The sequence below is a fragment of the Gossypium hirsutum genome, chromosome A01 (genome assembly GCF_007990345.1).
Source record: "Gossypium hirsutum isolate 1008001.06 chromosome A01, Gossypium_hirsutum_v2.1, whole genome shotgun sequence".
NCBI classification, from domain to species: Eukaryota; Viridiplantae; Streptophyta; class Magnoliopsida; order Malvales; family Malvaceae; genus Gossypium; species Gossypium hirsutum.
Genome location: NC_053424.1, coordinates 9608978 through 9621273, shown reverse-complemented (window position 1 = coordinate 9621273; position 12296 = coordinate 9608978). Strand labels below are relative to the sequence as shown.

At 36.0% G+C, this 12296-nt stretch overlaps 1 non-coding gene and 1 pseudogene across 1 annotated transcript; both read right to left on the bottom strand.

The window, feature by feature from the left end:
- Positions 1-3984: 3984 nt before the first annotated feature.
- LOC121207743 (small nucleolar RNA R71) lies at positions 3985-4091 on the bottom strand. The gene has a single exon (XR_005902855.1). It is a non-coding gene; the product is annotated as a small nucleolar RNA R71 (small nucleolar RNA).
- Positions 4092-10267: 6176 nt separating this feature from the next.
- On the bottom strand, positions 10268-10364 carry LOC121206638 (uncharacterized; annotated as a pseudogene).
- Between the last annotated feature and the right edge of the window lie 1932 nt (positions 10365-12296).

The window sequence follows — 12296 nt, the reverse complement described above, 5'->3', positions numbered from 1 at the left end:
TTATAAAATGTTTTAAAATTTTGCCGTGCTACAAAATTGTTTTTTATAACCTATTTTTCCAAAACACTCTTATATTTTAAACAGTATAACTTTTCACTAAAACTTTCCCCTTGAAAATTTAAATGTAAACCAAATGACTCACTTGTATTTACTTACAATTTTACACTAAAAATGAGAGTTCCTATTTGAACAAATAAAATGCTCTCTTCGTCCTTATTAACCTAATACAAGCTGTGCAAATTTATAAGTAATTTGTCTTGATAAGTTATAATCAATTACAATCACATTCCTCACAAGTGACCATATCAAATGGTCTTAAATTTATCCTAATAATGGTTGAAAAAAGTTTAAGATCTCCTTAATATTCAAGTCAATACAATTTGGTCTTCTAAACAAAGTAACTTAAATTGCATTGAAAGACTTTGATTTGATGTTTACTTGAGTTGTTATGTTTCAACACCACACAAGGTCATATAAAGCTATCAGAGCCCAAAAACCAATAGCTTAAACAATTTTGGATAAAAAATGTGTGAACCTAAATAAAGCAAGAGCTTAAGTTGCAACTGATGCTGAAGTTGAGAGATAAAACTAATTCAAATAATGATAGAAGGTAAGATTGTAATCAAACAATTAATGTTTGCCATAGGTATGTTATAGGTATGATGTTTGCTTAAGAAAGGGAAAAAAAAGAAAAAAAAAGACCGTTTACACCAAATTCATCCATTTATTCGATTTGATTATCTTGATTTTTAAAAATAAAGTCAATTAGTTGGTCCGATTTTAATGCATAAACCAATTTAATTTGCTACGTGATTTAGGAAACTAAACATTAAAATAACAAGTTGAAGAAACTAGAATTCTCATCACATTCTTCCAAGCATACAACCTTCAGATTCACCAATATGGTAAAAGATAATCATTCTTTCATGTTTAACCGCTTTATGAAAAATGTAAAACCAGAAGGCTCTTGATCTCTTTCCCTAACTCCAAGTGAGACGGAAATTATAGCTGATAGCTTGGAGCATTATGGATTGAATTGACCATACAACCATTTTCTTATCGAGCTTCTAATATTGATAAACTTATTTCGTCTCTTGAAGATGATTTGTTGACACTAGATGAGCAATCTGGTTCAAAGGCTTTCTTGTTTTTGTATAGGTGAAGGCAATTCATTATGACTTCCCAACAGTAGGACTATGGATGACATGCTTGGTCTCTTCTCAGGATGTTGTTGTACACATAAAAGGCTAATGTGCATGCATCGTAACAACTCGAATAGATTATTGTCTCCACTAAGAAATCACCAACAACATCCAAAGGCTTGCGTTTTTTCCATAATCTCCATGCCTACATTGAATAATTCAAATCTTTTAGTATTTGTAGTTTAAGTTGCAAGGCATAATGATAAAAGTATCAGTTCATGTTTACATGTTCAACGAGGTTTCGACTTTCATTTGCATGATAAAATCCTCTATTCTTTCTTCCACTTATAATCTCTAACAATAATATCCCAAAGCTAAAAACATCTGATTTTATTGAAAATAGCCCATTGATAACGTATTTTGGTGCCATGTAACCACTGTATAATATTGCCAGATAAAAATAAGTTAGTTATGGGGATTTATGGATCAAATAATATGGCAAAGGCTTAATAGTACACTTACTATGTTTCAACTACTCTATTGGTATTCTATTTGATCTCCTCCAAAAGTTCTAGCCATACCAAAATCTGAAATTTTCGGGTTCATCTCACTATCAAGTAGAACATTACCAGTTTTAAAATCTTTATAGATAATCCTTAACCTTGAGTCTTGATGAAGGTAGAGTAGTCCCCTAGCAATCCCATAGATAATCCGAAATCACTTATACTAAGTTAAAACTGTGCGTCTGATTTGATCTGGAAAGCAGACATTCATGTTAGTCTTTGATAAACCATAATATATACATATTTTTATCCCATGCTTGGAATATTTTTGGAAGGATTATCATAAGATTTAATGAATTTGATGCTCCTAATCCTTTAATTTCATGTTTTATACTTAGGAGAGCTTAGGATAGCAAAAAGAGCAAGAAACGGGCCAAAAACGGACAAATTGGGCGTAACTCAGAATTGCACACGGCGTAGGCACTTCCATACGGGCAATCCACACACTCGTGTGTGATACACGGATAGGCCACACGCCCTTGTGTCATGGCCATGTCGACATTAAACCAAGTCAGAATTGCACACGGTCTGAACACCCTCACACAGGCATGGTACACGGTCGTGTCCCTGTCGAGCACAAGTTTAATTTTATTCGGAAAATGCCAATTTTGGGCTATTTTGGGCATTCCAAAGTCTATAAAAACACCCTAGAAGAGGAATCAAGGGGGACGGAGAGTAGAAAGCAGAAAATACTCGAAGAATAGCCATTGGAATTGGCTCAGAAGCAGGATCTCATTCAAGACTGAAGATCTCCATTCAATTTCCTTAGAAGTTCTTTGGGTTTCTTTATGTTTTGCTATTTTTCCAATTTTGAGATGTTTTCCTCTATTGTTTTGAACTAAACTCCCTAAATACCTAGGGGGAGATGAAACCTAAGACAGATCTTATTACTATTTGAATTATATGATAAATACTTGTTCTTATTCTTAATTGTGAGTTTAATCCTTGCTTTAATATTCCAGGATATTAATTCAAGCTTTGATGTGCTTATTCAGTGGAGCAAAAGTCTTTGTTTAAGAGTAGATCTTCCATAATTAAGTGGAGTTGCATGCAATCCTAGAGATAGGACGACATAAATCTGCTGGATTAGAGTCAAATCTAATAAGGGAATCCATAGATCGAGTTAATGTGATAACAGAGGTTTTAATTAGAAAGAGATTTCAATTAATCAACCTAGAGTCAGTTGTTTTTGGTCTCGAGAGAGATATTAACATAAATCAGGGATTTCTACGGATTAAGTCAAGTGAATAAATCGTCTAATTCAAAAGTAATAAGTAAAGTCTAAGTGGATTCTTCCTTGGGTATTGTCTTCTCTATCAGTTTTCCAACAGTATTTTCCAACTTTTATCGCTGTCGTAATCTTAGTCAATTAGATAATTGTCTTAGTTTAAACATTCCTTTAATTATTAGGCTTGTTAATAAAAAGATAGTAATTACTAGTACTTTTAGTCCTTGTGGATATGATATTTCCGGTCTCACCATAACTATACTACTATTCGATAAGTGCGCTTGCCTTAGTCGAATTTTTAGTTAGTTTAGCGACCATCAAGTTTTTGGCGCCATTGCCGGGGACTAAGATATTAGGAACGCTTAATTTTTATTACTTTAGTCATTTTCATTTTTATTGCAATTCAATCTTGTTTTATTTTTCTTATTAATTTTTTCTTTTTCTTTTTTTTACTGGTAGGTTTTTGATAGTTTATGATTATAAGAAACTCATCAGGACCTTTACTTTTTGACAGTTAAATCGAGAGCACAACTCGCAGAAATCGAAGAGAAATAAGGCGAAGCCTACAATACATAGAGGAAAAGCACGAGGACGACACTAATAACACCGGGGAGATGACTGAAAATCGAAATAATTCGCTACCTCCTGTGGTTGTTGCAAACCCAGTAAATCAGAATCCTGCTCCTCGTACTATGTATGTTATGCTAAACCTACTTTAACAGGAACTGAATCGAGTATAGTTAGACTTACTGTTGCTGCAAATAATTTTGAACTGAAACCTAACACGATTCAAATGATACAATAGTTTGTTCAGTTTGATGGTTTGCAAGACGAGGATCCAAACACTCATTTAGCAAATTTTTTGGGATTCTGCGACACCTTTAAGATCAATGGCTTTTCTGACGATGCCATTCGCCTTCGGTTGTTTCCCTTTTCATTGAGGAATAAGGCTAAACAGTGGTTGAACTCGTTACCACGAGGGTTAATCACTACTTGGGAACAAATGACCGAAAAATTTTTACTTAAATATTTTCCGCCAGCCAAAATGACTAAATTGAGGAATGATATCTCTTCTTTTGTGTAGATGGATCTAGAGACTCTTTATGATGCATGGGAGAGATACAAGGATCTATTGAGAAGGTGCCCTTACCATGGGTTACCTCTTTGGCTACAAGTTCAAACTTTCCATAACGGTTTGAATCCCTCGACTAGACAAATGATTGACACAGTTGCTGGTTGAACTATCAATAATAAGACACCTGAAGAGGCTTATGAGTTCATAGAAGTGATGTCACTGTATAATTATTAGTGGCAAGTCATGAGGACAAAGCCAAAAAAAGCAGCCGGCATTTTTAACGTTGATTCGGTTGCTATGCTTTCCAATCAAGTAGAACTTTTGAATATAAAAATTAATAGTTTACTTGGCTCTACACATGTTCATCTAGTAATGTAGTGTGGCGCAAGTGGAGGTGGAACAAGCAATTCAGAATATCCACCCTACGGCCCTAACATGGAGAACGAGCAAATGAATTATATGGGTAACAATCCTCGACCTCAAAATAATCCTTATAGTAACACTTACAATGCAGGTTGGAGGAACCACCCAAATTTCTCATGGGGAGGCCAAGGGAATAAAAGACCATCACCCCTTTCAGGCTTCCAACAACAACCTTACCAGCAAGAGAAAAAGCCGAACCTTGAGGAGATAATGACAAAGTTTATTTCAGTAGCAGAGACCCGTTTTCAGAACACTGAAACTGCACTTAAAAATTAGCAAGCATCAATTCAAGGGCTCGAGAATCAAATAGGACAACTGGCTAAGATGATTTCAGAGAGACCACCAGGGAGTTTACCTAGTAACACTGAACCCAATCCAAAAGAGCATGTGAAGGCAGTTACATTAAGGAGTGGGAAAGTGTTAGTTAAATCTAAAAAGAAGCTACCACCAGATGCTGACAGAAAAGAAGATGAGGAGGTAAAACCCGAAAACAATGAAAAACATGTGATGAGGGAATATAAACCACTAATCTTGTACCCAGCAAAGTTTAAGAAAGATCACATGGATGCATAATTTGGTAAATTTCTTGAACTTTTTAAATAGTTACATATTAACTTACCTTTTGTTGAAGCTATCTTGCAGATGCCTATATATGTAAAATTTTTGAAGAAGCTTCTAACAAATAAAATGAAGTTTGAAGAATTGTCTATAGTGGAACTCAACTAGGAGTGCTCGGCCATACTCCAAAATAAACTGCCAACCAAACTGAAAGATCTATGAAGTTTTACTATTCCCTACTTAATTGGTAGTTTAAATGTTGAGAAGGCACTAGCTGATCTAGGTGCTAGCATTAATCTGATACCCTACAAAATGTTCAAGCAACTTGGCTTTGGGGAACCAAAACCTACTAGGATAAATATTCAACTAGCTGATAGATCTGTTAAGTATCCTAGGGGTATCATTGAGGATGTAATTGTAAAAGTAGATAAATTCATATTCCCTATTGATTTTGTTGTGCTTGACATGGATGAGGATGTTAAAGTGTCTTTGATTTTAGGTTGCCCATTTTTAGCCACTGCTAGGGCTGTTATTGATGTGGGTGATTGTAAACTTGTACTTAGGGTAGGTGACGAAGAGATTATTTTTAAAATTTATAATGCCATGAGATTTTCTAGGGAACAAGATAACTTCTGTTATTTTATTGATTCTATTGATCATGCTACTCAAGATTCTTTACAGGAAATTGTACATAAGGACACGTTGGAACTGTGTCTTGCTCAAGGAGAGGAGGTAAATGATGATGATTATGAGATAGGTAAGGTAAAATTTTAACTAAATTCTAATGAGCCTTCACTGAGACAAAAGAGCTATGAGGGTATCGAGGTAAACAATGAATTGAAATTAAAACCCTCTGTTGAAGAACCTCCTAATTTGGAATTAAAGCAACTAGCAAATCACTAAGAATATACGTTCCTTAGAAATAATTTCACATTACCAGTGATTATTGCTTCATATTTACAGCCAACTGAAAAGGACAAGTTACTCCAAGTGTTGAAGGAGCACAAAAGAGCCATGGCTTGGAAGATTTCTGACATAAAAGGGATCAGCCCTTCTTTTTGCACACATAAAATTTTAATAGAAGATGAATATAAACCTTGTGTGCAAGCTCAAAGGCAACTAAATCCTAACATGAAAGAAGTTTTAAAAGCTGAGGTAATTAAACTCCTAGATGCTGGAATTATTTATCCCATTTCTGACAGTTCTTGGGTTAGCCCTGTGCAGGTTGTTCCTAAGAAAGGAGGCATGACTGTTGTGGCCAATAAGAAGAACGAATAAATTCCAACGTGAACAGTCATGGGATGGAGAGTTTGCATTGACTATAGGAAGTTGAACGATGCCACGAGAAAAGATCACTTTCCCTTAGCATTCATTGATCAGATGATGGAATGATTATCTGGGCATATGTATTATTGCTTCCTAGATGGACTCTCTTGTTATTTCCAAATCCCAATAGCTCTTGAGGACCAAGAGAAAATGATATTTACATGTCCATACGATACGTTTGCTTATCGACGAATACCTTTTAGATTATGTAATGCTCCTGCTACTTTTTAGCGATGTATGTTGGCCTTTTTTGATGAACTCGTGGAAGACATTATGGAGGTATTTATGGATGACTTCTTGGTATTCGGTAACCCTTTCCATCTTTGCCTTGAAAATTTAAAACGAGTTCTAATAAGATGTGAGGAAATGAACCTTGTACAACATTGGGAAAAATGTCCCTTCATGGTTCGTACAGGGATTGTGTTAGGCCACAAAATTTCTAGCAAGGGAATCGAGGTTGATAAAGCAAAAGTTGAAACTATTGAGAAGTTACCTCCCCTTAGTTCAGTTAAGGCTATTCGAAACTTTTTGGGTCATGCTAAATTGTATAAAAGATTTATTAAAGATTTTTCTAAAATAGCTAAGCCTTTAACAAATTTACTAGAAAAAGATGTGCCTTTCAATTTCAGTCAGGAATGTTTAGAAGCATTTAATACTCTTAAAGATAAATTAATTAATGCTCCAATTTTAGTTGCACTTGATTGGAATTTACCCTTTGAACTAATGTGTGATGCGAGTGATTTTGCAGTGGGTGCGGTTCTTGGACAGCGAAAAGACAAGCACTTTCAACCAATCTATTATGCTAGCAAAACATTGACGGTCGCACAAGAAAATTATAACGACAACTGAGGAAGAATTGTTGGTTGTGGTTTTTGTATCCGATAAATTTATACCATATATAATATTATTTAAAGTTGTCATTTACACTGGCCATTCAGCTCTTCGATACCTCCTTACTAACAGACGCAAAACCTCAACTAATAAGATGGATTTTATTATTGCAGGAATTTGATTTAGAAATTCAAGGTAATAAGAGAGCAGAAAATCTTACAGCAGATCATCTATCCAGATTAGAAAACTCGCATCTCAAGGAGCTTGATGAACATGAGATAAATGACTCGTTCCCTGAAGAACAACTCTTTGCTATATTTGACTCCAAGGTACCTTGGTTCACAAACATTGCAAATCATTTAGCCGCTAACGTTACACTAAAAGGGTTGACACATGAGCAAAATAAACGCTTCTTTACTGATGTGAAAAACTATTTTTGGGAAAATCCTTTTCTTTTTCGAATATGTGCAGATCAAGTCATTAGAAGATGCGTTACGAAGTCAGAAGCAAATAGAATCTTGGAACATTGCCACTCAGAATCGACTGGAGGACATTACAGTGGGACTAGGAGCGCACATGAAACACTCGAATCAGGTTTTTATTGGACCACACTTTCAAGGTAAATGGACATCGTCTTAAACTTTATAACGATGAGGATTTTAAAGACAATGAAGAGGCGCTACAGCTCCACGAACCTGCTTAAACATACCCACAAGGTAAAGTTGAGCTTAAACTCTGAATAAGTGCTTCTCGGGAGGCAACCCGAGCACTAACCCCACAAAGTAACTTTAGTTTGTTTTTTCATTTTTCTTTATAATCTAACTGCAGGTATTCTTGGCACACACGGCCTAACACACTGGTATGCCTAAGGCCATGGGCTCACCATGGGTAGGAGACACGGGCGTGTCCATGGCCGTGCTAAAATAGGACAAATATTTTCCCCAAGACAGGATGATACAAGGGCTGCTATAAATAGCCACGGCCGTACAAAACGGCTGTGTGCACCACACGGCTAAAGGACACGGGTGTATCCTAGACCGTAGGGAACCTGCGCTTTAATTCCCCAAGAAATCAGCAGAGGCATGGCATGTGTTAAATCACCATGGTTGTGCGAGGCAGCCATGGAAATGACACGGTCATGAATACGGGTGATAAGTCATAATTTATACATATTTTTATCCCATGTTTAGCACATTTTTGGATGAATTCTCATTAGATTTGTGGAATTTGATGCTCCTAATCTTTTAATTTCATGATTTATACCTAAGTAAGAATAGAAGAGTAAAAAGAGCGAGAAAGGGCCAAAAAACGAAGAAAATGGGTTAACGTGGGAAATCAACATAGCCTGAACTTCCTTACACGGGTAGACCACAAGCCATTATCTATTTAACAAGCTTTAACAAGGCCTAAACGACACCACACGGGCGTGTCTCTGCCGAACCCAAGCCTAGTTCTATTCGAAAAAGGACACTTTTGAGGGTTTTGAAGCATTCTAAAGCCTATATAAACACCCTAGAAAAGGATGAAAGAAGAACACACGGAGTGGGAGGCAAGGAATTACTCGAAGAAAGCCGATTGATCCATCTCAGAAGTCAGATTCTCCTTTAAAACTGAAGATCTCCCTTCAATTTTCTTCAAGGGTTTTTGGGTTTCTTTATGTTTCGTTATTATTATTCTTCTGAGATGTTTTCTTTTACATATATGAACTAAATCCCCTAAATACCTAAGGGGGATGAAACCTAAGATGGATCTTGTTACTATTTTCTGAATTATATGATAAATACTTGATTTGTTCTTAATCATATGTTCTTAATTCTTTCTTTAATATTCCATGATATTGATTCAAGTATTGATGTGCCTATTCAAAGGAGCAAAAGTCCCTACTTAAGAGTAGATCTAGCATAATTAAGCGGTGTTGATTGCACCCCTAGACATAGGGCGACATAAATCTGCAAGATTAGGGTCAAACTTAATAAAGGAATTCATAGATCGAGTTAATGCAACACTAGGGGTTTTAATTAGAAAGAGATTTCAATTAATCAACCTAGGGTTAGACATTGTTAGTCTCGAGAGGGATAATAATATAAATTAAGGATTTCTACGGATCGATTCAATTGAATAAATTGTCTAGTTCAGAGTTAAATAACAAGTGAAGTTTAAGTGGATTCTTCCTTGGGTATTGTCTAAATCAATCAGTTTTCCCAAAAGTATTACCCCAATTTACTTCCAGTGCATTCTTAGTTTAGATAATTAGTTTTAGTTTAAAAACACAATTTAATTCTTAGGCTAGATAATAAAAAGCTAGTAATTACTATTACTTTTAGTCCTCGTGGATATGATATTTTCGGTCTCACCACAACTATTCTACTATTCGATAGGTGCGCTTGCCTTAGTCGAATTTATAGTTATTTTTGCGATCATTAAGTTTTTGGCGCTGTTTCTGGGGACTAAGATATTAGGAAAACTTAATTTTTATTTCTTTAGCCATTTTTATTTTTAATTTTGTTTTTTCTTTACTTCTGACAAGTTTTTATAGTTTATGACTAGAAGAAACCCGTTAGGACCTCTACTTTTTGATAGTGAAATCGAGAGCACCGCTCGCAGAAATCGAAGGGAAATAAGGCGAAGCCTACAATACATAGAGGAAGAGCAAGAGGACGACATCCATACTACAACTGAGGAGATGGTTGAAAATCAAAATAATCTGCTACCTACAGTGGTTGCGGCAAATCCAGTAGATCAAAATCCTGCTCCTCGTACTATGTATGACTATGCTAAATCTACTTTAACAGGAACTGGATCGAGTATAGTTAGACCTGCTGTTGCCACAAATAATTTTGAACTGAAACCTAACACAATTTAAATGATACAATAGTTTATTCAGTTTGATGGTTTTCAGGACGAGGATCCAAACACTCATTTAGCAAATTTTCTGAAATTTCGCGACACTTTTAAGATAAATGGCCTTTCTGATGATGCCATTCGCCTTCGGTTTTTTCCATTCTCATTAAGGAACAAAGCTAAACAGTGGTTGAACTCGTTACCATAAGGATCAATCACTACTTGGGAACAAATGACCGAAAATTTTTTACTTAAATATTTCCCGCAGACAAAGACAGCTAAATTGATGAATGATATCGCTTAGTTTGTGCAGAAACTCTTTATGATGCATGGGAAAGATACAAGGATATTTTGAGAAGGTGCCCTCACTATGGGTTACCCTTATGGTTATAGGTTCAAACGTTTTACAACGGTGTGAGCCTCTTAACAAGGCAACTTATCGACGCAGCCGCCGGTGGAACTTTGAACAATAAAACATCTGAAGAGGATTATGAGTTTATTGAAGAGATGTCACTAAATAACTATCAGTGGCAAGTCATGAGAACGAAGCTGACAAAAGTAGTCGGTGTTTTCAACCTCGATGCGGTTACTATGCTATCAAACCAGGTAGAACTTTTAAATGAAAAGATTGATAGTTTATATGGTTCTACTCAGGTACATGCAGTAATGAGGTGCGATTCAAATGGAGGAGGAGTACACACAGAATATCAATCCTTCAATCCTAGCACCGTAGAGGAACAAGTTTAATATATGGGTAACAATAATTCTAGACCTCAAAATAACCCATATAGTAACACTTATAATGCAGGTTGGAGGAACCATCCCAACTTATCGTGGGGTGGCCAAGGAAATCAAAGGCCATAACATCCCCCAGGTTTTCAACAACCACTCTACCAGCAGGAAAAGAAGTCGAACCTTGAAGAGATGCTAACAAAATTCATCTCGGTGTCAGAAACCCATTTTCAGAGTACCAAAACAACACTTAAGAATTAACAAGCATCGATCCAAGGGCTCGAAACTGAGATAGGCTAGCTTGCTAAACTGATTTCTGAATGACCACAAGGTAGCTTGCTGAGTAACACTGAATCTAACCCAAGGGAACAACTTAATGCGATTACTGTTCGAGATAAAGAAGGGTTACTTGAAGCTGAATCAGAACTGAGGCTAAGAATTGTGGTAAGTAAGGGTAAAGGTGAGGTAGACCACAGTGAGCGAAAACCAGTAAGTAAAGAGTACAGACCTATTGTGCCATACCCCAGTGTGACAAGAAAAGACCACACGGATGAACAATTTGGTAAATTCCTTAAATTATTAAAGAAATTACATATTAACTTATCATTTATTGAAGCTCTTTCGCAGATGTCGAACGCAGTTAAATTTTTAAAGGAGCATTTAGCAAATAAATGAAAGTTGGATGAGGTGTCGCATATAGAGTTAAGCACAGTTTGTTTAGCCGTTCTACAAAATAAGTTGCCCAACAAATTGAAAGATCCAAGGAGTTTTATGATTCCTTGTTTAATTGGTAGTTTAGATGTTAATAATGCATTGGCTGATTTAGGGGCAAGCATTAAGGTCATGCCGTATAAAATGTTTAAACAACTAGGTCTTGGGAAACCTAAACAAACTAGGATGAGCATTTAGTTGGCAGATAAAACCATTAGATTTCCTAGGGGTATCATTGAAGACGTACTTGTCAAAATCTATCAATTTATATTCCCAATTGATTTTGTTATTCTAGACATGGAGGAGGATAGTGACGTACTTTTGATTTTAGGACGACTCTTTTTAGCAATTGCTAGAACTATTATTGATGTTGGTACAGGTGAACTCACACTTCGTGTGAGTGAGGAAACAATTACTCTTCAAGCTCCTAGTTCGAGTAACACATCAAATATTGAGGGTGGTTGTATAAATCATGCTACCAATACTGATCATGTGGTGCAACCTTCTTTGCAGGAAACACGTTCGAAGAACATACATGAGCCATGTTCAAATAACAACAAAGGACCCATCTATGAAGAGCAAAGGCTACAGATCGAGGAACTAGATGAATGGCGGCCACAGAAACTGAGAACACACGATAAACTAAAACCACGCCATGACGGACTCAATGTTTTATCAAATCAACTTGAGGTTGGAGACAAAGTACTATTAGATGAAGCAAACCCTCGTATTACCACTTCTGACCCTAATGGAGCACTCCCTTTTACGGTTTTATCATTTTCCTATACGGTACAGTCGAGGTAACTCATTCCAAATTTGACACTTTTAATGTAAATAGTACTCGTCTAAAACCTTATTTTGATGAG